At 35.0% G+C, this 26,397-nt stretch overlaps 1 protein-coding gene across 3 annotated transcripts in view; it reads right to left on the minus strand.

Moving 5' to 3' along the window:
- The window catches only part of Gpc5 (glypican 5), a 1,347,364-nt gene that overhangs the window by 1,143,347 nt on the left and 177,620 nt on the right, over positions 1–26,397 (minus strand). The gene's annotated exons all lie outside the window — the stretch shown is intronic.

The following is a 26,397-nucleotide window of genomic DNA, read 5'->3' on the forward strand; positions in this document are numbered from 1 at the left end:
CTGTACTTATATAATTAACATGACCTCTTCAACGAGGAAGAAAAAAAAATGTGATTTGACTTATCAAGGGAGGTGAGGATGTTATATGAGAGGGCACTTCAGAGAGTCAAGAGATGTGATCATTGGAGAAGGAGAGGCTGGGCTTCAGAGATAAGGCAGGAAACTTCCTGAGGACTAGCTTAACATACTGACAGGGTATTGGAATACAGAAGACCAGCAAGGAAATCCCACTACCAGGGCCACACTGCAGTGGGACTTGGGGCCACATGGGAAGGGTGATTGTATATACCTTGGGGAACACTGCTAACCTCTCTCTACCCCATAGTGATGCTTATGTGAGACCATTTCAAACCTCTAGAACAATTTCATCAGCATAACCTACAAATAATTCTAAACTTGAAGTGACAAAACAGGCCTTACTCAAAAAAAGACTTTGAAGGTGAGGAAAAATCTGCAAGGGCATGAAAGACAGCATAGTCAAAGACTTCACAGGGGAAAGAAGAATTAGGAGTAACAAAATAATCATATTGTGGTGGAAATGTCAATGTAGACTAATGAATCTAAGAGTTCACCAGAGAAAGAGGCAGGGGGGAAGGGTTTCCTCATGATGTGGGCAAGAAGAAATTGTAGCCAAATATTCATGGGTGGTCAAAGAGGAAATAATTAGAGGTTGATTGTCATTTGCTCAAAATTCACTCACTGGAAGACATGACAGTGACATTTTCATGTTTAAGCATAAACACAATAACAGCCTATAGACTTATGTTCATTTCATAATCATATTATTCAGTGTATGTTCAAACCTATCTTTAGGATAGTTCTTCATAATTTATAAGCTGAAAAACTCTGAATCAGTACTACTACTTCTAATATATTTTTCTGCATGTGATTAAAAGTGGAAATAAATTACATGGTGATTTTAGAAATGACAGATGAGACCTGGTGGTGATTAAAGCATGATTTAGACAAAAGGGTTGAAGGAATAGCATAGGACAAGAAGAAAAGAAATCAGGTGGTAATTAAGGCATAAAACCAGTCATTTTATATGTATCTTTTCTCAGTCTTCCTAGTAATCCATTTCCAGATATTATTAGTTCTATCTCACTGTTTCAGTCAACTTTTTTGCTGCTATGACTAAATGAGCCAACCAGCACAACTGTAGAGGAGGAAAGGTTTATTTGAGGGCTCAAGGTTTCAGAGGTCTCAATCCATAGACAGCTGGTTCCATTCCTCAGGGTTCCAGGTAAGGCAGTAACAACATGGCAGAAGAGTGTGGCAGAAGGAAGCAGCTCACATGGTGGTCAGGGACCAGAGAGTTCACATATCATTTACAAATATATACCCAAAGCCACACCCCAATTCCCACCTCCTCCAGTCACACCCTACCACTTCAGTTACCCTTCAGTTAATCTCTATCAATTCAAAAAATCACTGATTGTGTTAGGACTCTTACAACCCAGTCATTTCTCCTCTGAACCTTCCTGCACTGTCTTACATGTGAGTTTTTGGGGGACACCTCACATCCAAACAATAACACTCACTGATAAGAAAACTGAGGGCAGGAGAAATAACTCACTCAAGGATTGGTAGTAGAATTGATGGCCATGTATGAATAAAGAAATAATTTCCATGTACTCAAAGTCCTAAATATTTAATACAAAAATATGTCTTTATGTTCATGTACATGTACAAATACACTGAATAAAAGCAAACTGGTATGTCGAGGAATCAGCTTAGTCTTTTCTATCTGTTGAAGAAAATCTCCAAAGCACGAAACCTGTAAAAACAAATCAGTAGCATTTAATACATTCTTATAAAGGTAAGCACATCATTATCTCCACTCTGCTCTCTCTCTCTCTCTCTCTCTCTCTCTCTCTCTCTCTCTGTGTGTGTGTGTGTGTGAAGTCCTACCCTGTTCTGCAGTTAAATTATACTATGATTCCTCATAGGTCTGAATCATTTGTTGAGAAACAAAGTGATACTTGACTAAGAGCCATGGAATCAATTAGAATTCTTCCCAGAAATGGAAAGAAAATATAAAGCCTCTTACTTGTGTCAAACCAAGGCAAATTCTGAGAGTTGAAAAGAGCATACTCTAATTTTAGCAACTGAAATCAACAGTGGCCTTGGTGAGCCTTCAAGTCAAGATGTATTATAGTTGTTCACACTGTTCCTATGGGAGTTAGGAGTCCACCCCACACACAATATTAAATTAACAAATGAATATGTCTTGGGGATGTCTTCAAAAGAATTACAAATCCTTCATTTAAAAATGCAGTTGACATAGTAAAGGTAATTAACCTTTCCTAAATTAAACTTTTTGAAATGTTTAACAGTTGATTTTGTTCTTTCAAAATGATATCGCTCATTTTTAAATTCCTCTTGTATTACCTGAAATATTCCTAGGATTTTAAGTCAAGATATTTTTTTCTGAAGCAAGTTAATTCTCTCCTCTTTCTAATATTTCTTCAATCTTAAAAACAGTTGTCAAAACTGTACTAGGAAAAAAGAACTGAATTTTATCTTATTTCTCATAATCTCAGTGATGGTAATAATTATTATTTGTCTTTCTATATACAAAATACTTTATTATGTGTTTTGTAAGAATTATGATAATTATTTCATTTAATGCAACATCTCTGTAAGTTAGGTATGTGAATCATTCCTATTTTTTAAAAGAGGAAACTGAGACTCATAAAGCCCAGATGATGTGCAGTGTCACCAAGCTAGCTTTATTATAGCTAGGCTTCACCTCCAGGCATCAATAACTTCAGAACTCCAAAAGTGATGCACAATAATATTGTGAGCTTATTAAAAGCATGTTATTAAAATGCATAGGCAAGGTCTTGCAACTGGTCTGAAGGCCCAATAGCTTATTTTCAGAAACATCTGGATAACTACACTCATTCTAATTTGCAGTCCTCATTTGAGAAAATCATAAACTAGACTATGTTCACAAAATTAGGTGGAGATGAATAGTAATAATGCCTAGATGGACTCTGCTCAAGCAGAAAGTAAAAATACATTATATATTATATAGTATTAATTTTGATGATGAGGACTTGGTTCAGCTGAATTAGTCCTGGGATGCAGTCAGAACAACCTCTACACAGAAATTCTATGTGAATTGGTCCCATGCTAAGCCCATGGCTAATATCATTCTAAATGGTGAAAAACTGAAAGCATTCCCCCTTAAAACTGGAACAAGGCAGGGATGCCCTCTTTCACCACTTCTTTTCAATATCGTCCTTGAAACTCTAGCCAGAGCAATTAGACAGACCAAAGAAATTAAAGGGATACAAATAGGAAAAGAAGAACTCAAACTCTCCCTGTTTGCTGATGATATGATTATATACTTAGAGGAACCAGGAAATTCCACCAGAAAACTTTTAGATCTCATAAGTGAATTCAGTAAAGTAGCGGGATATAAGATCAATGCACATAAATCTAAGGCATTTTTATACATAAGTGATGAATCTCCAGAAAGAAAATTAGGAAAACTACCCCATTCACAATAGCATCGAAAAAAATAAAATACTTGGGAATCAATCTCAGAAAAGAGGTTAAAGACCTCTACAGTGAGAACTACAGAACACTAAAGAAAGAAATTAAAGAAAACCTCAGAAGATGGAAAGATCTCCCATGTTCTTGGATAGGAAGAATTAATATTGTCAAAATGGCCATACTACCAAAAGTGCTATACAGATTCAATGCAATTCCAATTAAAATCCCAATGATGTACCTTACAGAAATAGAGCAAGAAATTATGAAATTCATCTGGAAGAATAAAAAACCCAGAATATCTAAAGCAATCCACAGTAGAAAGAGTGAAGCAGGGGGTATCGCAATACCAGATCTTCAACTCTACTACAAAGCAATAGTAACAAAAACGGCATGGTATTGGTACCAAAATAGAAAGGTGGATCAATGGTACAGAATAGAGGACACGGACACAAACCCAAATAAATACAATTTTCTCATACTAGACAAAGGGGCCAAAAATATGCAATGGAGAAAAGATAGCCTCTTCAACAAATGGTGCTGGGAGAATTGGAAATCCATATGCAACAGAATGAAACTAAACCCATATCTCTCACCATGCACAAAACTCAACTCAAAATGGATTAAGGACCTCGAAATCAGACCAGAGACCCTGCATCTTATAGAAGAAAAAGTAAGTCCAGAGCTTCAACATGTCGGCTTAGGACCAGACTTCCTCAACAGGACTCCCATAGCACAAGAAATAAAAGCAAGAATTAATAACTGGGATAGATTCAAACTAAAAAGCTTTCTCTCAGCAAAGGAAAGTATCAGCAATGCGAAGAAAGAGCCTACGGAGTGGGAGAAAATCTTTGCCAATCATACTTCAGATAGAGCACTAATCTCCAGAATCTATAAAGAACTCAAAAAACTCTACACAAGAATACAAATAATCCAATCAACAAATGGGCTAAGGAAATGAACAGACACTTCACAGAAGAAGATCTACAAACAATCAACAAACATATGGAAAAATATTCAACATCTCTAGTAATAAGAGAAATGCAAATCAAAACCACCCTAAGATTCCATCTCACCTCAATTAGAATGGCGATTATCAAGAATACAAGCAACAACAGGTGTTGGCGAGGATGTGGGGAGAAAGGTACACTCATACATTGCTGGTGGGGCTGCAAATTAGTGCAGCCATTCTGGAAAGCAGTGTGGAGAGTCCTTAGAAAACTTGGAATGGAACCACCATTTGACCCAGCTATCCCACTCCTTGGCCTATACCCAAAGGACTTAAAATCAGCATATTACAGAGATACAGCCACATCAATGTTCATAGCTGCTCAGTTCACAATAGCCAGATTGTGGAACCAACCTAGATGTCCTTCAATTGATGAATGGATAAAGAAACTGTGGTATATATATATACAATGGAATATTACTCAGCCATAAAGAATGATAAAATTATGGCATTTGCAGGCAAATGGATGAAACTGGAGAATATCATGCTAAGTGAGATAAGCCAATCTCAAAAAACCAAAGGACAAATGATATCGCTAATAAGTGGATGATGACACATAATGGGCAGTGGGAGGGGTTAGTGTTAGGGTTAGAGTTAGGGTTAGGGAGGGGGCAAGAATGGAGGAAGGAAGGACTGTATAGAGGGAAAAGAGGGGTGGGAGGGGTGGGGGGGAAGGGAAAAAAATAACAAAATGAATCAAACAGCATTACCCTATGTAAATTTATGATTACACAAATGGTATGCCTTTACGCCAGGTACAAACAGAGAAACAACATGTATCCCATTTGTTTACAAAAAAATAATAAAAAAAAAAAAAAAGAAATTCTATGTGAGTAAAAGCCTGGGCAGGGAAGGAGAAAGTGAAAGCAATATCATTTTGAAATTCCAGAAGATCTGATGTAAGCTTTACTCACTTCAGCATTAACGTCCAGGACTGTCCATGAACCAAAACCTCCCATTTTTGTCTCTCCTGCAAAAGTGGATAATCTCTAGAACTACTCTCTTTGAACTACTTTCCAAACTCTTTAAATACGTTAACTGGTTAGCTAATGGCAATTATGCCCCCATTGATCTGAACCTCTAGAACAGGGTTTGACAAGCTGCAGCCTATGAGCCAAATCTAGCCTCCCAGGTTTTGTATAGCCTTTGAGCTAAGAATTAATTTTCCTCAATGACTGGAGAAGGAAGAAAGAGGAAGAAAAAGAGAAGGAGGAGGAAGAAGATAATTTTGTGAGATATGAAATTTATATGAAATTCAAACTTCAGTGCATAATTATAGTTTTATTGGAAACCAGCTATGACCATGTGTTGATGTATTATCCATGGTTTTCTCACTGTAAAAGTAGAGTTGAGTAGTTCCAACAGAGATTAAATGACTTGTAAAGCCTAAAATATTTACTATCTCACCATGTACAGAAGAAGTTTTCAGACTGCTGATCTACAACATGAGCTCCATTGCTAGAAAGTAAGTTCCGTGCTGACAACATTCCTATTTTGCTCACTTCTTTGTCCCCAGCACCTGGCAAGGAACATTCAGACAGATTTACTGGAGAAGAAAGAAAGGGAAAGAGGAAGCCAGGAAACTGCTCCTTCTTCTTCACTCTCAGGTATAGATAGCACACTGAGTTGATAATTTTGACATATTATAATTTGCTTTAACTATTTTACTCCTGAACACAATTATGAGCACCATAAAAAATAGATAATGATATTTAATTGATAACTGGTGTTCAATAACTGTTTGATAAAAAGATCAATAATCAGCCAATTCTCCTTGATAACACCAAAAGTTCTAAACGGTTGATCTGATGTGACTACTTTTTTTATTTTAATAAAATCTCTGGTAAAATTAAATTATAATTCTGTTTTAAGCAGAAAATTCAAATCTTCTAAAAAAAAGGTTTTATGCAAAGACAGTAACATCAGAATCAGTATAAAGGATCCTATTGTGACAATTGAAAGGAGACTATTACTCATCTCTTGATCAAATTCTGAGTTGCTTTTTAAAAAGCAATAAATACCCTATATAATATGCAGAAAAATTACCTAAACTTGCCAAAATTAAACCTATCATAATACTAATACTTTAAATTTACATAACAATTTATAAAATGTCTCTTAGAAGAATCCGTTATTTTCAGTGCTTTAAGAAAAATATTATACCCATGGATTAACAAAACTGTTGAGTTTATATGTTTAAAAATGACACTAAAATCAGAGAAATGGGCAGAGATAAACAAATTCAGCAGGGAAAATTACAAGTCATAAAAATCCTTAATGAACAAAAGACAGCAAAATAACCAGGTAGATATAGTGGAACTGAAATTGAATTACCCTTCTTAATGAGATAATCTGTATTTAGTGGTGTTATTTTTACTCCCAGGCTATCTGAGGCTTTTCCATAGTTCATCAACCCCAGAGACAACTTTGTAGAAAACACTGGAGGGCACCTTATTCCCTAGGTTTCTAAGCCTAATAGATACTATTTCTATACTAATTTTATCAAGCCTTGATCTATTCAGTTTGAAGAAAGTTATATTTATATACTTCATAAGAATTTTGGTTTTTTAAAATTAAACCAGTTCAATGGAAAGATTGTCAGGGTGTCCAGCTCCATAATGAATCAAGAGTAAGAAATTAGTAGTCATAGAAAGGAAATAAGACTACTTGATACAAGATTCTTTTACTCAGGAGACCAATGCAAGTTTCTTTATTTAACTCATATTTTTGCCACTGTCAATATGATTACTGGATTATTTTTAGTACTATCTCAATTAATTTTCTCTTGGACTTTCTAAGTTCCAAATGTTAATAATAAACTTAACTGCAAATTAATCAGTTTAATCTAAAAATACCCTGAAAATCCACCAAATAAGATACTAGAAATTATTCTAGTAATATAAATAAAAAGGGTGTTGTGGTCACCTTCTTTGTCACTGTGACCAAAAATACTGACAAAATTCACTGAGGAGAAAGAGTTTATTTGGGCTCAAGGTATCAGAGATTTCAGTCCATAGAGGGCCAATTTCATTGCTCTGGACCCAAGGTGAGTCAGCACATCATGGGGGGAAGCTGTTCACCTCATGACAGTAGCAAGCAGAGAGAGGAGGGAAGGGCCCTAGGGGACATGATCCAGTGATCTACCTCCTCCAGTCATGCCTACAATTACCACCCAATCCATTCAAACTAAGACGAACTAATTAGGTCACAACTGATTAGGCCATTAGGTGAAACCAATCATTTCACCTCTCATAGTGGAGCCTCCTATCCAAACCATAACAAGGGGTGAAGGTGTTAAAAAGTGATTAGTAATGGATATGTTAGGATAAATTGATTATCCTTTTCACAAAACTTTTTGAGTTACTCTGAGGAAATACACATGTTAAGTAAAGGAAAAAGAACACTGAGACATGAGGCATGCGGAGTGCTAATTCTGGTGACACAGACCTTCAGAAAGAAATCCTCACCATGAGGCAGTCCTATGAACTCCCATGACATTCTACCATTGTGACCTCTCTGAAACTTGCAGAGAGTGTGAATTTACCTGCCTAACTCCAACCAGAACATTGGCTCTGTGTGTGAGAAAATTCTGTTAGTTCTTCAGTATCTGTTTCTACTTTTTTTTTTTTTCTCCTCCATAGATTTGTTAGCTAGCCTTAGGGTTGTACAAAGTAAAGACTGAGTCTTTTCTGAAATTAGGTTTGGCAAGACATGATTTTTTTTTCTGGCCAAGAAAATATGAACTGAAGAAATTTGTGCAACTATCAATTCAAATTTTAGACTAAAGAGTAGAAGCATATTTTCCCCTCTCTTTCCTCCTTCCCCTGGTTATTACGTGAATATACGGACTATTTTCTGTTATATGAATAAATATATGAGATGGTAAAAAGATGGGAAGAACTTGGATTTCTTCAACTACTTAAATAGACTCCTACGAGGGAGAGACGGAGAGAAGTATGTATTTTGGTTAAGTTGAACCTTTATCTTAGTTAAAATATCCTGTGAGAGCTGGTAGTACATGCTTGTAATCCCAGTGACTCAGGAAGCTTAAGCAGAAGGATCATGAGTTCAAATCCAGTCTCAGCAACCTATCGAGCCCTAAGCAATTTACAAGACCCTGTCTCAAAATAAAACAAAAGGGCTGGGTATATAGTACTGGGTTCAATCCTCAGTAACAAACAATAAATTAAATAAACTACCCCATGAGAACAAAAAGCATCATTCAGAATTTTTTGTATATTCCCAATGCCTCATTATGAATCATTTTGGATCAATCAATAAATATGTGATTAATGAAAGAATGCCTAGACAAATTTAAGTCATAGATATGGATGGATATATGAATAGATGGATGGACCAATGAGTACAATAAAGGATGGAAAGACAGATGTGAAAAAATAGACAATGAAGAAAAAACATATGAGGACTATATAAAAGTAACATTCATATTATCAGTTACCAGGGAAGTTTTTAACCACTTAGGAAATGGGATGTCCAAGTGGAACAAGGCTGTCACTTATCTCTTATTTAGTATTCCTTGCCATTTTATTAAATAGTTTTTCCCAAATTGGAAATAAATACAAGTAAAATGACTGAATAATATTGATAGGCTACTGTTCACTCTACAAAAGCTCAGGTGATTTGAACATGCCTCTCTAGATTTAGATGGGTAGAACATAGAGACCACTGACATGGAAGAAGTAATCAGAGTGGGTTCCAGCTGCAGACCCTGCAAAGAAGTCCTGACAGGTAGTGAATCAGCGAGTCAGCAGCACAAAGGCCCATCAGTGTGCAGGTGTGTATCTCAAAACGAGCATCAGAGGAGCTGGCAGGAAACAGTAAGCAAGTGACCTGGCCAAAATGTCAGGATTGTCAGGGAATGAGACTAAGAATTATAGTCAGATGAACTTCAGGGACTCCCACTGACAGGATCACAATTCTTGAGGAATTAGGAGACCTGGTATGGAATCAAACTCTGGATTTAGGCACACTGGAATTATATAGGTACCTGAGAACTGAAACTGGAACATTAACCAGGAGCTTAGTTCTAGGACGACAACAAATCTTGATTAGAGTTCAGGACCAAAAAGAGTCAATAGCAGACTGAGTTTCTACTGAATCTAATAGCTGAAGGTTCTTAAAATTGCTCCAACTGGGGACAAAACTAGATCCATAATATGAAGTCAGGCTGAGTCTGAGCAGAAGGAACTGAATCTGATGTAGGGACTTAAGAGTCTGAAAGAAAAGCAGGGTTCACTATTCTATCTTTATCATTTTTAATCTTGACCTTGGACAAAGAACACTGTTGTCATTTAAGCCTAATAGCCTTGACTGCTCAGGAAACTGTTATAAGAAATTCATAAAACAAAGATGTTTCATAATTGCTTAGCAAAGAATTTTTATATTCTTTACTAGTTTGCATTTGTTGAATCTCCTAATCTACATATCTCTAAAATCTTTAGGCTATCATTTAAAAACCCAATGTCATATGCCCTCATTAAGGAAGCAATTTAGTTAACTAATGTCATTATATTACTGAACATTCTAACTAATCTGACAAATTTTTCATAACCACCCAGTGAGATCCAGACTCCCTTGTAATTTCTATCAGACCAGCTGAGAAAGGAAAAAAAAGAAGGAAAAAATAAAAACTTATCTTCATTGTCAATTCTAAAACCTCATTTGCTGTAAAGTAGAATTAAGACTCCATCCTCGTTATAAAATCTACCCTTCAACTTGAGGCAAAATCTTACATTACTCAACATTTAAACAAATCTTTGTAGTTTCAAATGTAAAACTCTTCACTAGAAGACAATATGTAACCTCTCCACCTTTAGACCAATGGACAGAAATAGAAAGAAAAAAAGTGTCATTATTCTTTTAATATGGAAATTTAGCATTAGTCATATTTATTCCAGCATTAAAATGCTACTTAGTAATAGCAGGTTTTGTTCTTCATTCACAGATGAATACATTCCCTGAAATATTCAAAGAACTCAACAAAGGAGTAACGCTAAACTTACAGCAAGGTGGATTGGAAGATGAAAGTCACCAGGAGATGGCAATTTATGACTCAGAGCCATACTCACTGCTGAGTTCCTGATAGGGTATTGACATGACCATAATATCCATGTCTCATTTAAATAAGATAAGGTCTTCTTCTTGATGGTTTATGTTTGTGTTTTCCACTTTGCTCAAAATGAAAGTTATTAGGATAAAATGAATCTGACATTTAAGGCATATGGCTAAAATTAATTCTGGAAGAAAAGTATACAGTAATAAAGCATGGTATGTTAAGAGTCGAACAGTGGAGCACGGTGGCTCATGCCTGTAATTCCAGCAGCTGGGGAGACTGAGGCAGGAGAACCACAAGCTCAAAGCCAGCCTCAGCAACTTAGTGAGACCCCATCTCAAAATAAAATATGAAAAAAAAGGGCATGGATATTGCTCAGTGGTTAAGCACCCATGGGTTCAATCCCTCATATCAAAAACAAACAAAAATAGTCAAATAAATAAATAAACATCAACAGATCTTTTTGTTTACTGTTTTCCAGAATCAAAGAAATTTGCTGAAATTTATATTTGTGGTATATAAAAATAGAATCTGATTTCAGTCTAGTCATGGTGGTGCATGCCTGTAATCCCAGCAACTTGGGAGGCTGAGGCAGGAGGACCACAAATTTAAGGTCAGCCTTAGAAATTTAGCAAGAACCTCTACAACCTAATAAGACTATGTTTTAAAAGTAAATAAATAAAAGAGGTCGGGTATGTAGTTCAGTAATAAATCATTTATTGGTTCAATCACCAATACATCCCCTCAAAAAATAATATTGAACTCAGTGATGTGTAAACATTTTATAATCACATTATAATCTGTCCTCCTACTGATATGACACAATTCAGACAAATTCACTGTCAGTAAGCGCTGAATAAAAAAATAAGATTCATGATGTTTTTGCTAACTAGTGCCCTTGCAATGAACAATTGTGCAGTTGATAATCACAACTGTCAGCTGATGCCACCCATGGTATATTGAATGTACTCAAAAAATAGTTGTTGAATAACTCAAAGCGTAAATGAATGTACACAAATGGGGGTGTAGAAAGATAGGTCTCTGAATGACCTTAAGCACTCCATCTAATCCCCCTCGAATTTGTAAGGCTCAGTCAGGATGTATTGAGAATGCAATACCCTGGGACCAGAGGGAACAGTGTGGAACAGCCTGGATTTCATTCATATCCCTCCTAGAACAGGATGTCCTGCAAAGCTTCAGCCCTGAAGTGACTATTGCCCCTGGAATATCACACCCAGAATGGAATGTTTTGGTGTCCCTCACTGTGGTGCAAAGTGAAGTATGTACAGACAAGACTCTGGCACCCTGCACAGTTTCCAGCGCCTTGAAGGGCAGGCTCTCCATACGTCCGAGGCTTTTGTTTCTGTTTATTCTCACTGCCCATCTGTGAGTAACAGATAGCCTATGAAGTGATATCTCATTTGACTCACACTCTGGTAGCTAGGTTTGTGCAAAATCTTCTAAAAGTTCTAGAAGTCTTAGCAGAAACTGGCAAGGTGTTTAGAGTCCTACAGGACTGATTTACTGCATGGCATTCTGCTGAACAAGGTGGCTCTGAAGAGATTTTTAAAACAAACATCTTCCCATAATATTACAACAATATTCTATATGCTGAAATTAAAATAAGATGCAGCTTCTATCCAATAAGTTGCTTTTATTGATGCATTATTTCTAAGAAGGAAGATTGTTTTATATGACAATGCAAAGCTAGAAAATCTGGGTAACATATCTTAGTTTATTTTAGACAATGGCTTTAAAAAGTACAAATTCTGCATGAAAAATATGTGGAACTCTAGAATTTAATGTGAAGATGAAAAATGCAGGTAACCACAGAAGACATGGAAGAATATAGACAGTTTCGCTCAACTGTCAGTTTAATAAGTAACCAGGATTGAGATATTTATATTTATTTATAGGATTCCAAAGTCTCCTTATTTTTTCCACAAGTAAAACCAACAACAATAATAATATTGTGTGGGCATACAACCATATGATGATTTTGCCTGATAAACATCCCTTCAGTTAGGAAATGCCACTTCCACAATTCTCAAGAATCAGTTTTTGACCCACGCCCATGCAATCCACAGAAGATCATTCCTTTGATAACATAAATTGTTCCACCTGTGAGCAACAGCTTCACAGTGGATTAAGATATGGCTATAACAGCAATTAAATGTAATATTTGTTTTTCTACCAAGTTGTTTAGCTGAAAGAATATGAGAATTTGACTTCATCCTCTCTGACATTTGGAAAGACATTCAGTTCTTGGAAAAAAAGGCAAAAAAAAAAAAAAAGAAGTGGAGAGGAAGAAAGGAAGAAAGAAAGAAGGAAGAGGGAAAGAACAGAAGAAAACAGAGATGGAGAGAATGGACAAATGTGTCTTGCAGAAGGCAAGCCTTGGCTCTACTGCCTATGCCTCAACTCTCTTCCTTGGCCTTTGATTCCAATGAACAAAACCAAATTGATTCCCTCTCGGTTCTATGACCCAGAATGGTCTCTTTATGCTTAAGGGAATTTAGGATGAGTTTATTTCATTTGCAAAAGAAAAACAAGTGAAGTTACTAGGTAAATGAATTCATTTCTGGGGTACCATCTTCTCATTTTTTGCTCTTCTAGACTTTGACCTTTTAGAAACATTTTTTTAACATAAATAAGTCTTGAAGACACATATATTAGAATCATCATCATATAGATGGTAAATGAAGCTATGAGATGGGTGAAGTTCCTGGAAGATAAGGTTCAGAAGGAAAGACGCCAAATTAAGATGTGCTGGTTCATGGAGTACAGATTTACTTTAATCTTGAATATAAGTTAAATTTGGCATAAAGTATGTTCCACCGGGTAGACAGTAATGTTTGACAAAATAAATCTAATGAACTTAGTCAGAAATAATGATCTGAAGGTGACATTGTCCATTAAAGAAGAAAAATCCAGAAGTGACGAAGACTGAGATGAGTTAATTCATCTGGTTGCAATGTTAACCTCATTCCACCTCCTATACTCCTTAGGTCTTACTATTCATCTGCAAAAAGGGGTTAAATTATAATGACACTTTCATAAGATGTTTTGACATAATGCAGGTGACACGATTATGAAAAGAGTCAACCTCATGATAATGATCATCACAAAGTAGCTATGACTATCGTGAATGATATCATAACACGAAAAGACTAATACCAGACTGTTCTAATACAATGCTTTCTCTATACAGAATGCATAAAATATACAGATATAATACATATATATCTAGTATACTTTAGAATCTAATTTAATAAACTTTGAAATATGATAAATATAAGAACATAGAACATAAAAACAAAAATCCTTGGGAGAAACTAAGTTTGTTGCCAAATAACTGTTTTTGATCTCTGCCTCTCCTATCATCTCTAGATGAGATGATAGATCCCTCCCATTTGCTCTTTGTGTCCATTTACTCCAAAGTACTATACAGAGAAGCTAATTGGTCCTGTTAAAATTCTCCTGCCAATCTTTGCTCTGAAGCTTTAGCCACTGGAACCTAAGATAGCATTTGAATCTCATCAGATATAGAATTCCCTGGCCTGTTAATTTCAGAGAGCTGGCTCTGTGAACCAGCATCTTAGTGGTTTAAAGAGATCCTAACAAAATATTTATCTCATTTAATATGCCTGAAAGACTGATCTTCCTTCCTTGACAAGAACACTATCACCAGCTCCCTTGTGATTAGAAATTGCTGGTCACATCTATATTTTATACCTGGATGATACACACCTGCAAAGTTGTCACATTGAATTTAACTTTTTATTAATAATATGATTAAATCACCCCAGATAAAATCTTTTCTTGGACACAAATCCTAAATAAACGAATTTAAATTTAACTGCCAGTTTCCACATCCATGATCAAAGAGAAAAGCAAACAAGATTGATGTTCAATCATTAGCACCACATGCCACTGAAACCAGTTCAGACAGTCTCAATTTGGAACTTTCTAAATCTTATTAAGCAAAACTAAATATGATTCAAATTAGTAAATACTGGTTTTCTTTCATCCCTTACCTATTTGATTATAACATTTTCTCTTGGTTTACCACTCCGAGCCCCTTGAACAGCCCTAGAAACCTGCAGGCATTTAAGATGGTACAAGCTGCTTTGTACATATTTATGCTCTTTCTGAAATCAGGGCTAGTCCCTCTATAACATGTCTATCTGATGCAGCTGCTGTCACCAGGCACCCACAGGGACAAGTGTGTGGTTCTGCCACACCTGTATAATATATGCAAGCAACTAAGCATTGCATTATAACCTAAAATCATATCAAATTTTGTAAAGATTTAAAATACTATACAAGCATTTTTTCCCCTAGGAAAATGAGACAAATTCTCTTCTTTCCTCTTCTGGAACCAGTTCACTCTTATATCCCAGCCCTAGTACTTGTAAAACATAATAGATGTTATACAAATGATTACTGAATAATTAATGAACTCCCTGAAGTTATTACACTTACTGCCTTATTCCTATATACCTCAAACACATCACTTGAAAAATACTGTTTGGACTTATCACTTCCTTGGGAAAAAAAAAATCATATAAGAGGCTATAGAAAGTAAATTTGCTTAATAATATTAAAATATGAAAGTTCCCCAAAGGAAAATCATTAAAATAAATATGTTATTTGTGAATAACAATTGTGGAACTAAAAAAGAAAAAAAAAACCTTCAGAAGAATCTCAAAATTTTCATTACTGAGAAATTCATTAAAAATTCTAAAGCAATATTAAGTATTATTTCCATCTCTACTTTCTTTTCCCTATTTCCTCTATCTGAAAGTGAATAAAAAGACCCATTCCTTTTTGTGTTCATGATACAGATGTTAGGAAATGTGAACTGTAGATTTTCTCCAAATGCTTTTCTGTGGGGGAAAACTTTCCACTGTCTAAAAAGGTGGCATGAATACTAAACAACACTTGTATTAGGGAAGGATTACATCTTGTAATAAGCCAGGACATGGAACTCTTGTTTATGTACTTAGACTGCCTTCTATTAAAACCCTTTGCTTAGATTTATATACAGAACAAAAACAGTGCTTATTATTTCATGTGTTCCTCAATCCAAAGGATCGTTCCATGAGCTGGTATTATAATCTGAACCCTCCGAGTGAGTCTTTTTGGCTGTAGGGGGCAGGGAAGGTGCTTTCCTTTATTTTGCCACCCATCTTCCCCTTTGGCAGTAAAGACAGGTGGAAGCTCTTACCCCAGCATGTGAAAAGTGTATGTGACAAGGGTAAATCATTCAATTTGTTTGAGTAAAAAATAATTCCATCAAATTCCAAAATCTGCTCAGTACTTTAGGTGTATGAAACTAAGGCTTCAGCCAGCACCCCACCCAGGCGCAGAACAATAAGACTCTCAGAGCCAAAACATACCCAGATCTCCAGGACAGCCTGTGATCTTCAGTTCTGTACACATGGCATTATTACTGATATGGTCACTCAGAACCCTTTATTGCTTGCTTGATATTTCAAATATTTTCTTCAAGGGTTTAACATTAAAAATAAAGGAGTTTGAAGGGATGGTTAGCTTACAGTCAATTCGATTAACCCAGATATAATTAAAGAATATATTAACAAAGTCCAAGAAGTTTAGCAGTTAACACTACATGATGCATGTTTATCATTAAACAGAGTACAATCAGAGGAGACTGAGGAGAGATTTTAGATGGTCAGTAGGGAGAAAAATTAAAAATAATTATAATAAATACTTTAAACAGAAGTGTTATAAAGAAGTTTCCTAAACTTCAGATCACTATTGCAACTCATATTTAGCATAATACATGCTTAGGAAAATATTGAATTTGTTAAAATGAATATGTTCTGTATAAACCATAAAGCAATTACAGTGACCAGATTTGAGGGTGGCCCCCATGATTCCTGTTTCCTAGTGTCCACATCCTCATATAATACTCTTTCCTAGAGTATAGACAGAATCTCTGACTTGGTTCTAACAAAGATAAGACAAAAGTAAAAAATCACTCTAAAGACTTACTAGGAGACTTACACTAAAGGCTCTTGGCAGGCTTGATCAGTTTGTGGCCATGCTGAGAAAGCACAGGTGGCAAAGAAGGATGGGTAACCTGCAGGGACAGCAGGATCTGAAGGTAACCTCCAGCTAACAGCAACAAGAAGTTTTGGTCCTTTGTCCTGTAATCACAGAAACTAAATATTGTCATGAGTGAGGTTGGAAGTGGCTTCTTCCCTCCTTGAGTCTCCAGCCCACACCTAGATTGCAGCTTTGAGAAATCCTGGACAAGGGATCCATTCAGGACAATCCTGGACTTCTGACCCACAAAGTTTTGAGATGACAAATGTGTTGATTTAAACTGTTAATTTTGTAGTTATTTCTTATGCAGAACTATCCACTAATACATAAATATTAAAGTGTCCACGGTTTAGGGCAACCTTCAGAGTTAAGGTATAAATATAAAAGACAGCTTTTAAAGGTATACTCATTCATTGTTCTTCCATAATAGCTAGACAGTTGCTTTGCTTCATTAAGGAGAAGTACATAAACTAGAACAATCTTTTACTTGATCTCAAATGTCACTGTAAAAATAGCTTCAAATCTTCACATCAAAAGCAAAAACACACATGCAGCTAGCCTGTGTTTATGATTTAGATCACATTAACTTTTATGTACAAATTTCAGTAAGCTCAGAAATAAATAATACCTGCATCATTTTGGCTGTAGTGACACTCAAAGATATCTCTTCAGAGCTTTGGTTGTAGCTCTGTGGTAGAGCTCTTACCTAGCATGTGTGAAGCACTGGGTTCGATCCTCAGCACCACGTAAAAATAAATAAACAAATAAACAAATAAATAAACAAAATAAAGGTATAAAAAAGTACGATAACATTTTTTTAAAAAAAATATATTTTTTTTTAAAAAAATATATGTCTTCAGCCATATTATCACTGCAAGTTTCAATGGGAATTTTGTACTCTTTGGAATGGGCCCAGGACCACTTTTGCCACCACTCCTGAATTGCACTTTGATGTTCCATGTGCATTAACAACCATGAGACAATGATGGGCATTGTAGAACCACCAGCTAATGCCTTACTCTCACTCAGAGAGCTGGCCAGGCTGCTATTACTGGTGACTGAAGAAACTCATTGGTCTTACAAAAGCCCTGCTGTAAACTGCTTGAATCAGGACATTAAATTTATGGAGAGATGTCTTTAGAATTTCGCATGTAGCCTTTCTTCCCTGCTAGGTGGTCTGGATGAGAGGTGAAACAACAATGATCTACCTCTGTCTTGAACTAGGATGGGCCTCTGGATAACAGAATAGGCAGCCAAGTCGAGCTCCTCTGCCTCATGTTATTACCCTTGTAATAAATTCTCAGAAGCCTTCTTTCACATTATCAGTCCACTACTGCAGTCATGCCCAAATGTTTCTAAATTTGTATTGCAGTGGTTTCTTTTCAGAGAGAGAATCCTTATCCCGCATGTAACTTGGTGGAGTCATTCAAATATGATTTGAAGAATGCCCCTAAGACCCACATTCTAAGTATATATCACAATATCCTTTTGACTATTTTATTTCAAATAACAGAGGAAGATAAAGATTATTTCTTTAAATAATTACAAAAGGCGATTTCTTGAGCTATGCTTTATAAATGATGATCTTAGATCAATTAAGAAATATCCAATCTCCTACAAAATTGTCCATCTCACACAACCCTATCTGGAAGAATCTGAGCAATGTGTTTAAGAACTAGAAAACAATATCATTAATCACATCAGACTGATAGTCTTTTTGTGATCTGAATACTGATCATGATACAAATGCCACGAACACCAAAAGGCTACGACTTTTTAGATCATGGCCTTTTAAACTGATAATAACTTTGCTGCATGATTTTGGTGCAGTGGTTAAAGACAGAGAAGCTATTATGAATAAATATCTGGATGTACAAATGAATTCTCACTAAAATATTTATTTGAAGTTAATTAAATTCCATTATTACATCCATCATTACAAATTACCTCCTGCACTCTAATCATTGGGTTAATTGTTTATTATCTTGCCAAGATTGAAAAATGCAAGTCAAGACACTCTAAAGATTGCTATTTTTTATTTCAGTAAGGGTAATGATTTACTTTTATCTGAAACAACTGCTACAGTAAATGAACTAAATACACCACATTCATACAAATGAACTCTAGTTTATCTGAGACAAGTGCTTACAGAACCTAGAAGAGTTAGGATGTATGAATATTTGCAGAGCAAATACAGAAAATACTGCATTATGCAGAAGTATTATGATAGCATGTGTGTTTTTCTCCTAAAGATAAACCTTGAAGAAAAAGGTAAAGAAGGCACTGGAAACAACATTCCAACATGATTGTCACCTGAACAGTGAAGAAGGATAGATTGAGAAGACAATGCATTTCCTGTTCACCTGTGTCCTTAATGACCTTCACCTTCCATTCTTCTCCACTCTTTTATCTGCAAACTTATATCTAGTAATACAAGATACTTTAAACACTGGGACTGGGGTTGTGGCTCAGTGGTAGAGTGCTTGCCTAGCAAGCTTGAGACCCTGGGTTCAATCCTCAGCCTCACATAAAAATAAAAAATAAAGTTATTGTGTCACTACAACCAAAACATATGTTTCAAAAGATACTTTAAACATCTACTTCCAAAAAAAAAAAAAAAAAAGGCCAGGATTGGGCAAGTATGTCATTAGTAATATTTTCTTTATATAATCAGTAGATCAAAGAGTAATATATTTTTGGCATCCTATTGTATCAAATGATGTTAATTCAATATGTCTACAAAAAGTTGTTGTATGGTAGTTTCTTTTAAAAAAAAATCTGTCAAACCACCCACTGAATATTCATTTGTTTCTCAAAGAATTAAAAAAAATAATTCTTGGAGATGTCCTTACAGCGAAAACCCCATTAAGAATAGAGGTTTCATGATCATGTTCATTTACATGTATACAGGACTTAACCCAGAGTCTTGAACATAGTTCTAGGCAAGCTCAACTCAATATGTATTAACAAATTATAATAGGTTAAGATGAAGATAAATGGATCAACTTCTTTCATATATTGACTATGTATTTTCTTGATAAGTTGCCTGAAAATAATTACAAAAGACAAGGGTCTGACAAAGGTATGAACATCTTCCAATGATCAGATTAAAATCAGAAATTAAATTGATGCCATAGCACTGAAATAGATAATGGATGCAAAAATTTGAAAGTCTGTAGTTATACCCTAGTGTAACTGCTATAGACGAGTCATTAATTATTATTTTTAAATAATTGGGGTTCTCTTTTTTTGGTACCAGGGATTGAACCCAGGGATGCTCAACCCCTGAGCCATGTCCCCGGCAATTTTTATTTTTTATTTTGGAACAGGGTCCCACTGAGTTGCTTAGGGCCTCACTAAGTTGCTAGTTGAGGTTAACCTGAAACTAGTGATCCTCCTGCCTCAGCCTCCCCAGCTGCTGGGATTATAGGTATGCAGCACCTGGCAATAATTGGGGTTCTTGTTTGTTAATATTATTATAATACTTCTTCCCAGTTTTACTGACGTATAATTGAGAAATAAAAATTGCACATATTTATGATGTATAAGGTGTTTTGATATATACACATTGTGAAATGATTGCCAAAATCAAGCTAATTAACATTTCCATATATTAGTTAGATCAAAGTTATATTTTATTAAAAAAGCAAATTTTAAAATAAAAATACATTCACTGAGGCCTTACTATGTATACTGTGTATGCTTATTTTTCCATGTAAACTCTTGGAATATTTCCACTAATTATAAGATTCCCAAGACTTTTTAGTTTTAACAAACTACATCTTTAGATTTTCAAGTGCAGGAAAGTCTTAATATATTTACATATCTTGTTTAATTATAAAATGTTTTCATGAAAAACATACTTATCTCTCCTCCATATTCTACCCCAAAATGGAGAACAATGTAATTATAAATTAAATTAATGAATTTTCTTTTGTACTTTCTGTAAATTAATTTCACTACTTTATAAAAGTGAATTTTTCCTCTAATAACCAAATCCAATATTTTTATTTATTTCTATTTCCACTTAATTACACTATTGAGTTTTTAAAGTACACACTGTTTCAGTTTAACAATTTCTATGAAGAACTGGACTCGACATGAATCAATTATGAAAACAGATTTTTTTCATGATGATGTTTGCTTAAGGCTGCTTTATGTCCAGATGCTCAACCTAACAATTATGATAATCAGTTACTAAATCTGGTGTATGATAAGATGAAAATCTACAGAAACTTTATAAAGTTACAGAGAGACTCAAGTATTCTGAGCATGCAAATGTTAAGAGTAATTAGATTTTTAGTAACTATATGAGAGAAAACTAATACGGAATGAGAAAATAAGTGCAATCACATAACACCATTTCTGAAATGAGAATTATAAGTATGGACAATTATTTCAGAGGAGATTTTTAAATTACAAGGCATTTAAAAAATATGAGTAAAATATGATAATATGACCCTTAGCACTTATGTTTTTCCTTTAACACAATTAGAAAACTTCAACTATTATATTACATTGGGGAAAATATATTTAACTTGAAATTATTGCCTTAGCTTAAAACAATGAACTACAAAGGACATCAAGGTAGAAATGGACCAGGGGATACAAGGTTCTTGGAAATTCTGGAGTATGTCTCAGCAAAGACTTGAAACATAAAGTCAGTCATAGATTTGTTATGGGCCAGGCTACATGGGCAAAGAACAAACAAATTCCCTTTTATCCTGAGACTCCATATCATGTAAGAAATGCTTCTCACATGGGAAAACCCTGCCTCTGTACCCATCAACAGTTGCTTAGCTTAGCACATTTGGCAACACAAAATGGCAATTTGTACACAATGTAAAATTGTTCTCTTTTTGGTTCCCATTTTTCCTGGACAACGTACCCTGTCAGTGAATGATTGTCTAGATGTTAGTAACCATTCATTAATTTGCACTCAACTGGGGTCGTTTTGACCCACTTCCCCTCCTGCTTATAATTTTAGATCTCATGATGTTTGTTTGTAGTTTGAATCATAGCAACAGCCACTTATGATTCATGTACAGACATGCTTTACTTATGGTATAAAAGGTGTACTCTAACCCTTAGAGGTGGTTAAAGGGTATAGACTTGCAGCCTGCCACTTCATCCCACCACCTGTGAATCCGGACAACCAGCTGGTGAATAAAGATGGTTCCATCTCCTGCTTTAAGATCAACTCAGTGATTTATTGCAATCTCACCGTAACAGATTGACTATAACCAGGATCTTTTTTATTTCACTTTTAAATATTCTAATCAGATACTCATTCTCTGTATTCTGTTTAATGGTCTTGGTAAACAGTTCTACCTGAAACATTTTTAAGAATCTATATTACTTAAGTTTTTTTTTTCAATTTTACAGGATAAGTCTCTTTTCATAGGATATAAAAATTACACTAACACTTCACCTGTTACTCTTACCTTCTTTCAATTATTATCAAAATTGTGAAAAACACTAGAACAGCAACAGCATCAGCAAAGACTGTTATCATCCTCTTAAATCAGACTCTTAATTTTCCAGTCCTTTAACAAAATCTCTGCCAAGATAAGCACAAAGTCTACATAAAATAATTTAAAAATGTAAAATAGAACTTTCAAAGAATACAGAATAGAGGTTACTAAAATCACTCTTGTTACATTCCTCCTGGTCTTCACTTTCCATCATCTTTTGAAAACTATTCTAGGGTAATATCAGATTAAACACAAATTGAACACTTCCTTTTTCTGTTCCAAAAGTACAAAATTGATAGAAAACATCCCATGTTTGAAAAAAATCCAAGGAAGTAAATTTCTATGAACCAGAAAGAAATAGGGAATCCAGAGGAGAAAACAGGAGCTGAAATCCATAGTCCACAATGAAGGGATTGTAGGTATCAAGGATAAGGTCACCAGGAATGCATCCCATTTAGGACTTCAGGGCAGAAACAAGTATCCCATGTGAAACCAGGAGTTAAATACAGTTTCTGTCACAAGTGAGAAGATGAATAGTATCTTAGGCTTTTATTTCATGGAGTATGGTGGAGGGGACAAGATCTCATTAACTATACAATGAGCAAAATCATGAGTTGAGGCCCTGACATAAGTTGAGGTTGTACCTCCAATGACGCTAATGAATTGGTAGGCTCAAATGCTCTCACTGGGAGGATATATACTATGATTTGCACAAGTATTCCCTAAAGGTTTCTGTGTAAAGACCAGATCTTTAGCATAGTGCTACTGGGAGTTGTGAAACCGTTAAGAGGTGGGCTCTAGTGGGAGGCATTGGATCACTGGGGGCACGCCCTTGAATTGTGGGACCCCACCCAACCTCTTTCTCTTTCAGTTCCCGACCATGGTTTTGCTACAGCACATGATCCCACCCTGCACTCCCACCATGATACCATGATGTGTTGCCACTAGCCCAAAGCAATGTGGCCACTGATCATGAACTAAAACTTCTAAAATTATAAGCCAAAATAACCCTTTTCTCTTTATAAGTTGATTATCTCAAGTAATATTTATAGCGATAAAAAACTAACACAGCACAAGAAGAAAAATATTCTTTAGAAGATAATCTTGGGAGAAGATTTGTAAATTATGAGCCTGTTCAATGCTGAGAAGATAGTTAATAAATTTTGATAAGTTAGTTATACTAAAGAAAAATTAAAAGGATTTTGATTTCTGCTTCTGGTCAAAACTGAATAATAGGCACTAAATTTAGAATCATGCCAGAAGTGAACAATCATAAAAAATAATAAAATATATGAATCAATGATTTTCAAGATCTAGATACCGGCAATAAAAGACAGTAATACTTGAGAAGTAGAAAAAAAATAAGGTGAGTCCTGCAATAGCCTTATTTTATTGCTTTTAAGTTTTTCCAGGTCTTTCATTATGAAGGGAAACTCATGCAGATTCAGATAGATTTTCTTAGGGGATACTGCTGAGAGTCTGGAGAAGTCAAAGTAACTACAGTTTAAGAGACTGAGAATCAAAAAGGAGGGAGATGCACGTCAAAGGAGAATTCTAGAAATTTATTGAGGGCCTCCTTAGCCAGAATTTCATTGCTAAAACCAAAACACCTGAAAAGAACTTAAAGAATAGTTTATTCTGCCTCATGGTTTCAGAGATTCAGTTCTTGGTAGGCAGACTCCATTGCTCTGGGCCTGAGGTGAGGCTGAACATCAAGTAAGAGGGGTGAGGTAAAGAAAAGTTACTTAGGTCATGGCCTCCAGGAATAAGAGATGGAGGAGCCTGAGGTCCAAGATAAATAATCCCTAAGATAGACTCCCAGTGACACACCACTTCTAGCTACTCCCCACCTGCCTACAGTTACTACCAAATTAGTTCCTTCAAACTAGAATGCACAGAGGTTACTACTCTTATAACTGAACTGTTTTACCTCTGAATATTCCTACATTAATGCAGGAGCTTGGGAGCGGGTACCTCATGTCCAAACTTTAAGTCTCCCTGAACTATTCATCAGAATATTAATCAGACCATGGATGTATGGTTAATACCAAGGAAATGAGAGCTACCCAAGAATTAGAGGGAATACCCCACACTCACAGCAGAGATAGTGTCTGTTTCTACCAACAACACTTAGAAATCTCATAATTCATAAAGTATGGGTAGAGTACACAAAGGGTCTTGTTTCATGGTAGAGAATAATTAATCCCAGACAAAACAATCTCTGACTCCCCTACAAGTCTGAACAGAAAGCCTCAAAAATACCAAACTTAACTGTGTCTCATAACAAATCTTAAGACTATTTATATAGGAATGTAAAAATATGCAGCACTCAAAAAGGTAAAATTTACAGTGTCTGATATTTAATTAAAAAATTACCAGGCATGCAAAGAAACAAAAAACCACAACCCATACTCAAAAGAAAAATCAATAAATCAAAACAAATGTAGAACTGAAAAACATATAATTAAAAGGAAAGACATTAAAACTGATCATAGGTTTAAATCTAACCATATATTTAATCACATAATATGTAAATGAGTTAAACATACTAATTTGAAGGTAGTGATTAACCGAATGGATAAAAAAAACCCAAGGCTCAATTACATGCTGCCTAAAAGAAACACACTTTAATGATAACAATAAATTAAAAGAAGAAAACAACAAAATATTTATCAGAATGATATATTACTTTACTAATCATATTCAATCTGAATGGTTATATGAATATCAAAAAAGGCATTTCAGAGTAAAGGTTACCAAGTTTAAAGAATATAATTTCATAATGATAAAGGGGTCAATTCAGTAGGATGATATAAAGTCAGTAATGTTTATGCACTCAATAACAGAATTCAGAATACCTGAAGCAAACAAACAAAAAAAGAACTTCAAAAAGAAAAAAGAAAAATCTATAAATAAAGTCAGATATTTTAATACTCTGTTTCACTAATTGACAGAATGGACAGGTAATCCGACCAAAATATCACCACTTGATTTGGTCAGATAAAGGTCATTAAAGAAATTGAAGGAGAATGGTAAGAGACAGCAAACTAGCTAACGTTGTTTGAGAAGAAATGGAAGGTCACCACAGAGCAACACTGACTGTAGAAAGGCTCCTACAAAGTCGTGCTGTGCAGGGGAGCTAAGAAATTAGTTGAACGAAGGTCAGTGTGGGGTTAAAATTTTTCTTTGCTTTTTTGAGATGCAGAACAAACAAGAACAAATATATACAATTAAAGGGAAGTTTAGGTGCTAGTGGATACAATTATGTACGAGCTAGAAGAGAATTACAAGAGACAACTTGGCAAGAACAAGAGGAAATAAGCCAGTAAAAGGAAGATTATGTAACTCACATGTTTGAGACTTAAAAACGCATGTCTAAATAAAGAATAAATCATAATAAAAATTAAAAATCCATCAAATTGAGCAAAGATCAAACTGGTACTAGAGATAAAGATGTGGGTGAGGCAGTTAAAATGGTATCAAAGGTTATTTGTAATTTTTAATTACATATTTAAAAAATTTTAAAGGCTAACTACTAATTAAGACGAAACCCACTTGGAAATTAGAAAATAGGAAGACAGTTGCTCTCTGTTTATTACTATATCTGGACTATTTAAGAACATAAGACAAAAAGTGTTCTAAAAGTGAATTATTGGACATATTTGACAAGCTTATCAACCAGCTAACAGATCAATGCTTAAAGGCCAAACCTGCGAAGCACCAAGAGAGTCACACTGAAAGTATGTCGCTGTTTGTGTTGGGGAGTCTATCACTTCTGTCTCCTACCAAAGGCAAATAGAAATATATAACATAAATGGAACAATTAATTCTTATATAAGAATCACTAACTCATACATTCAATATCTCAGAAATGCATACATAAACCTTTAAACACTCTTGAAGGCCTCTGGACTCACATGTTATTGACATATGTTCAGACACTGAGGTCACAGAAACTAATCATACTCCTTTCTATTTCTATAATAAGATGGTATAACATTATTTTCTAATGCTTTCCCTCTAGATGAAAAATATAATCTGCATTAAACTCAAGACAAAATTAATTCCTAGGAAAAGCTGTAAAAGAAGATTATGGTAGCAAGGGATACATTGAACTGTTGCTCATTTCAAAACATAGGATAGTTAATTTTATAATAACTAATATATGAGACTTTCTCCCAAATCAGAATTTGTTCAAAAATAAAGCCATTCTTGTCACTTAGGCTATCAAGTGACATTTTTTTATTTTTTAAAAATTCTGGGTG

The sequence above is a fragment of the Sciurus carolinensis genome, chromosome 5 (genome assembly GCF_902686445.1).
Source record: "Sciurus carolinensis chromosome 5, mSciCar1.2, whole genome shotgun sequence".
Taxonomy (NCBI): Eukaryota; Metazoa; Chordata; class Mammalia; order Rodentia; family Sciuridae; genus Sciurus; species Sciurus carolinensis.